Source organism: Otolemur garnettii, unplaced genomic scaffold (assembly GCF_000181295.1).
Source record: "Otolemur garnettii isolate 467f Iridium unplaced genomic scaffold, OtoGar3 scaffold00137, whole genome shotgun sequence".
Lineage (NCBI taxonomy): Eukaryota > Metazoa > Chordata > Mammalia > Primates > Galagidae > Otolemur > Otolemur garnettii.
In genome coordinates, this window is record NW_003852532.1 from 4,790,910 (window position 1) to 4,797,590 (window position 6,681).

General features: G+C 41.1%; 1 protein-coding gene across 1 annotated transcript in view; it reads left to right on the forward strand.

The window, feature by feature from the left end:
* CUNH4orf17 (chromosome unknown C4orf17 homolog) overlaps positions 1-6,681 on the forward strand; it is a 51,903-nt gene that overhangs the window by 19,977 nt on the left and 25,245 nt on the right. The window lies entirely within an intron of this gene.

Consider the following 6,681-nt stretch of genomic DNA (forward strand, 5'->3'; position numbering starts at 1 on the left):
TCCCTCCTTCCCTCCCTCCCTCCTTCCCTCCCTCCTTCCCTCCCTCCTTCCCTCCCTCCCTTCTTCTCTTCCTCCCTCCCTCCCTCTCTCTCTTTCATCTTCCCTCCCTCACTTCCTTCCTTTTACCTTAACTTTATACAATAGACTTCTTGGAAATTAATGACAGTATCTCCCTCCCAGGGGAGGCAATTCAGTTTGGATCAAAGAACAAAAAAGTATATACTGTTTTTTCCCCACACATAGTTTGGGTTCTTGAGAAAACAACAATGAAAAGAGGGTAAGGTACACATTTTGGAGAGGTAGATTCCTTAAAGTTATAAAGCATATGGAAAACAAGCAGAACTGTTGTGGTATTTGTGTCATACTGAAAATAGATCCTCATACCTACCCCTGAGATTCTGATTCCTAAGAGAGTACCGTTACCTCTGCGGAAGTGAGCTCCAAAAGATGGAATGTGCCATATTCCTGAGGTGACCCCAAAAAGTGAGATTCAAAACCACTGTCATGATAAAAACGAGCCATCATTTTTGTTGGAGAAAGAGCAGAGCTGGGATTAGAGAAGAGAATTTGGAGGCTGCTGCACCTGTGCAGATAGGCAGGCAAGCATCTCTGTTATGCTGCTGGCAAGGGAGTAGCAAGGGCAGACTATTGTTTGCAGAGAGAGTGCGTAGAGAAAAAAATAAAAGGTTGCAGTAACTTATTAGTATTAAATGGGAAAAAGAGGAAGAAAATCCAAGAAGAACATGCCTTTCACTCCCATCCTACCTTTAGATATTATGACTAAAAAAGCAATCTGTTGCTTTTGATGACACAGGAAAGCCAGGAAGAGGAGGTAAAGTCATTCCATTCAGTAGATGTTCATTCGACCTCTAATACACCTCAGTGCCTGTTCTAGACGTGGGAGATGTAATGGGGAAGAAGAAACATCCCTACCCTCACGGAGCTCACATTCCAATGAGACAATAATCCATTCAGTGGCACCCTCACTGCGCTGTGGTAAAACCAGGCATCCAAATGGAAATGGCCTGCCCACCAGCAGAAATCTGCATCTGGGTCTCAAATGGGAAGTCAAGAATATATATGGACCTTTGGGGGTCATCAACATAAAATTGATATTTGACGGAAGGATATTAAGTATCCTTTTATTCAGGCCATCCGTCCATTCAACAATTATTTGCAGCAAAAGTATAGGCAAGAGCCAGGCCTTGGGGGCTGGACTGCCTGGCTGGCCACGCACTGGGAGGAAGGACAATAATGACAACGGTACCTGCATCATGGCTAGTATATGAACAAGGGAGGCAAAGGGACAGCAGTGGCCACATAGCACAGAGCACTAGGACACTGAGCAGAAAAAGATCTGCATGCCTGTCATGGAGTATGCGGGGAGGAGCAGAGGGGCAATGGGTAACGGGGGTGCAGAAGTGGAGAGGAGCCAGATTTAGAAAGGCTCTGTCTATGCCGCTGAGAAATTTACATTCCTTCACAATCAAAAGAGAAGTCCCCACCGTGGTTTTTACTTCCTGACCTCTGAGCTACTTCTCACCCCACCATTGCCTGGCCCACCAGAGCCCATCCACCACTCTGTAGAAACTGTCAAAATCCTTCATTTGGACTCCAATGAACATAACAAGTAAGGATGCTTGTGGTTCTAAGTAACAGAAAAACAAATCAACCTGGTTGGTGCAACAAAGAGGATCTATTGGCTCAGGTGACTGGGAAGTCTGGCAGTGAGGTGGGCTTCGCGTCTGATGGCCTACTGGTGTCATCAACAGCCTATTTCCTTTCTCTCTTCTCTCTGCCTTCCACAGCAGCAGTCTCACCTTGGAGCCGGCTTGCTTCTCGTACAGTGCCAACATGGCGACATCTGTTTCCAGCCTCACATCTGCAGGCACACTGGCTTCTCCAGATTCTAGCAAAACTCCCCTCACCTTCCAGCAGCCCATGCAGGTCACGTGCCCTCACTGAGAAAATCTCTGTCGACAGGGGTGTGATATGCACAGATCAGGAGGCCGTAGCTCAGATAACCAGTCACCATGGCAAGGGGAAAAGATTCAGTCTTCCCCAGAGCTCAAGGCTGCCTGGGCTCTGGGGTGGTAGACAAGAGGAGGGAGATAAAGCAAAGGTCTGGGCCCTGTTAGTAAAAGAAAGACAGTGACAGATAGTGGGCAGAACTGACAAATGTCTACTACAGCTGCTGTTTAATCCACATCTTAACATCTTAGACACAGCTAAACACTCCTGTCCTCTCTCTCCTTTCTTCTCTCTCTTTCTTTCACATTTTTAATTCAGCTATCATAACACCCCATGAGTATGTTCCTATTTTTTTTTTCTACCGCTGCGGCCTCTCCCCCCAGCTCTGTTTTCTTTAGTAAATGTTCTGGTTCTTCAGTAAATGTTGGAGTCGCTTACAGCTCAGTTCTTGGCTGTTTTCTCTGTTTAATCTGTACTGAGACCCTAGGCAAATACACTCATTCCCAAGTTTCAAATACCATCTATAGGCCAAATGCTCTCAAATATTTTCCTCAGTCTCAGACACCTCTTCTAAAGTTTAGATCTATATATTCAACTGTCTACCTTTGAGGCATGGAATTCCTCATGGCACTTGGAGCTTTGCTCCTTGAAAATGGACTCTTGGTCTCCCCTCAAAAGCATCTACCCAGCTGGTCTACCCTAACAAATAAATGGGACTATAAATTTTAAGTTCTCCTTTAACTCCTCTGTCTCTTCTCTTCCCTTTGCAATACCTTCCTTGATCTTGTTCTAGATACAGTGTTCTGTAAATTAAGCCTCTTCTCTCTGCGGCTGGGATGGCAAATCCATTCCGGCCACTGTTACCTCTTGCTCTGACTACTACTTCTGCAATTTGCAGCCTCCTAGCTTCTCTCCTTCCATTCCAGCCCTCATCAAGTCCATTCTCCATGGATTAGCCAGAAAGATCATATCAAAATGTAAATGAGATTGTTTGAATATCCTGCTCAAAATCCTTCAGAAGCTTCCCACTTAGGATAATGTCCTTTATCTCAACATAGGCTGATGTTCCCTTTGATGTGGCCACTGCCTGACTCTACGACTCATCTCATATTAACTCCTGCCCCCATTATGCCATACTGGGCTTGCCTACGTTCCTCCAACATAGAACAAATCCTTTCCTACCTCTGGATTTTCACATATACACTTCTCTCTAGCTATAAAATTCCCCCGTTATTTGCTGTTTCTCATTTTTCAAGTATTGGTTTAAACATCATTACAGAGAGATTTTCTAGGCTCTACATCCTTGATCTAAATTACATTTCCTTATGGCACTTCCTCCTGGTACCCAATATTTTTCAGAACAATTGTCTTAGATCATCAGGTCCTCTGGAAATAAACTCTGAGGTAGAGATTGTGTGAAGAAGCTTTATTGGGGAGTGATTTGGGGAACACCACTGATAAGAGAGAGCAGGAGAATTGGATAGAAGAAGTTGAACAGCCATGCATATATGATACAGGGCTCAGGCAACCCCACAAGGAGTGGAGCTGGGACAGGCCTACTGAAGGGCCTCTGTAATTCCCACCCACCATTCACTGGTCAAGTTCTCACAGTGCATCAGAGCTCCCTTCAGCTGAAAGCAATTCCCAAGGAGAGACTCAGCATGGGCTGTAAGTAGCTGACATAAGGCAGCTGGAGAGCTGAGCTCCTCTGAGCTGAAGGCGAGACCCAGGAAGGGGTGGGCGTACCACAGAGCGCTCTACGGCCCTGATCGCAGCTCGTGAGTGAGTATTTATTTTCATGATGATGTGAATAATATCAGACCTCCTCCACTAAACTGTGAGCTCCAGGAACGTAGGGGTATGTCTGTTTTGTTCACCGCTTATCTCAGTTTCCTGAGGAGTCGCTGCCACAGGGGAGGTGCTAGATACATTCTTATGGAAGGAAAGAAAGGTGTTTAAGTTACCTCCAGATAAAATTGTAGAACCATGGATAGATTTTAAACAGAATTTAAATTCTATCTAAGCCATTTAGTGGTTGTGTGTCCGGGAGCAAGCGATTTCCTTTAAAATATTATTCCAGCTGTGTTGCAGAAAATGGAAGAGGAAAGTGGAGGAGGAGTAGGGCCTTACTAGGGAATGGAGGCTCCGTTAAAAGGTTGATTCAGTCATCTGTGTGGGAAGGGAAGAGGATGGGCCGGGACAGACAGAGGAGCAGAGACTAAAGATTGAACTCGGAAGTAGAGCAAGAGGAGAGCCCAGCTCAGCAGCTGGGAGAGAACTAGTAGAGAAAATAAGGTTCAAGGAGAAGGGCAAGGTGACCAGCAAAACCAAGTTCCTAAGGGGATGTAGTGAAATGAAGGCCAAGGAGAAGCAAAGAGATGTCACCATAAAAAAGCCATAGACAGCCTTGTAACCCATCATCTTAACCACGTCTGGAGGCACAGTTTTTCACAACACACATAAGAAAACACACACACACACTTAACGGAAACTGCTTTTTTCCCCTATGAAGAACATATACTAGTAAACTGAATACAGTAGAAATTATTTCTGGCCTTAAATACTGAAAAGTTCTTGATATATACCTCTTGTATATTTTATTTCACATTCTGCTTCAAATTATCTTATTCTTAACAATATGCTGTAAAACTGTGGTCAGGCAAGAGACTGATTTTTATGTTTTCTTTTTTTTTTTTTGCAGTTTTTTGGCTGGGGCTGGGTTTGAACCCACCACCTCCGACATATGGTGCTGGTGCCCTACTCCTTTGAGCCACAGGCGCCACCCTGATTTTTATGTTTTCAAATCTTTACAGTGAAAATTACAAAGGCTTGCTCAGAGTCATACGTTGATGTAAAAATATATGCTCAACTTAATAGAAAAATTTTAGTTTCAGATCTTTTTATTTTCTTTATGAATCTAGTAAATTTTAAAAATAACTTCAAGGAGTGTGTGCCTCCGATTAACATTTTGTCCCATTTATAAACTTAGTTAAATATCTTTAAAACTTTAAATGGCAATTATTCTTTAAATATATTTGATTTATTTTTGAATGCTTTACATTCAGAACAAGCAAATTCTCACTAAGCTGTAGATCACTCCAATAAATTAAATACATTATACTTATGAAGAAATATGTTATTTAAATGATTTCTTTACTGTTTACCAACTTAATAATATTCTCATAGTTTTCTACTTACAATCAAAAATGTAACAGCATTTTCTTATATACAATTTAAACAGCAATTCCATTCTATTACCACAAATTAGCTAAGTATCTACATTTTAAATACATATATGCATTGATTTTTAATAAACTGACCCCATGAATGGGAATAGTATGTATTTTTCCCATTTAATCATTGACTTTTAATTTCAAACCATCCCAATGTTAAATGACACTCAGCTTCTTAGAAAAGAATTATTCATAGAAAACTATGAGAATGACACAAAGATAGTGACTTTCTCATCAAACTGAGATTGCATATAAATCAGAGAATGAGGCAGAACTGTGAGAGTTGAGTCTTCACCTGGCATTGTCAGACAAGGTGAACCCCTCTTTATAATCACTATAGTAACCGAAACTTGTTGCCCTATAGGAAGAGCTGGTCTTTCTTGAGCCCAAGACTTGATTACCTAATTCTTTTCTATGTGCAAGGAAATAAATGAAACCCCCCATCAAGATTGTAGCTAACCTTCTCTGCTGCTGAATTGAATTCTATATTTCCCTAACTAGCTGTAAATCATTTAATGTCATCCCATTTGACCTTGAAGCCACCTTAATGTGATTCCTCTTGACCCTTCCCATGCTTTTTGTAGTTCTTCCCTAACTCTTAGATAGATAGAATCTGAATTCTTTCATGTTATTTATGTTTCACATAAGATATATATATATATATATATATATATATGGATCATTATGAAAGTTTTGAGATGAACAAGGGTCAAGAAATGTAAAACCTGCACAGACAGAAACAAATGAAACCCTCTCAGCAACACCAATAAGCTGAGCAAGTTGAAACTGGCATGGTTGAATCAGAAAGGGTGCTGTCAACTGGGTTTCTTGGAAGTGAAATAATAGACCATAACACAGGCTGTCTCAAAACTTCTGTAGTGACATATAAATATAAATATATGTGTGGCTGGATAAGAAAAACAAAAAGGAAAAAACTAGGGATGGAGAAAAGGATTTTTTGTCCTGAAAGTTCTCCAACACACACACATAGACACATATGCCTACATACATATACGTGTTTTTATTTCCTGTTTGAATTTTTATTTATTTATTTATTTATCTTTTCTATTTCTTATAGCATAACTGTGTACATTAATGCAATCATGGGGTACAATGTGCTGTTTTCATATACATTTTGAAATACTTTCCTCAAACTGGTTAACATAACCTTCATGTCATTTTCTTAGTTATTGAATTAAAATGTTCATACTCTGCTTTTAGAAAGATTCACTTGTACCCATAGAGGTGACCCCACCAATCACCCTCCCTCCCCCCATCTACCTCCCTCCCCTCTCCCTCCCCTCCTTCCCATATTCTAAGGCTATAATTAGGTTATGACATTCCTATAAAAGCTATGACTTAGTTTCAAAGTAGGGCTGTGTACATTGGATACTTTTTCTTCCATTCTTGAGATACTTTGCTAAGAAGAACATTTTCTAATTCCATCCATATAAACATGAAGGAGGTAAAGTCTCCA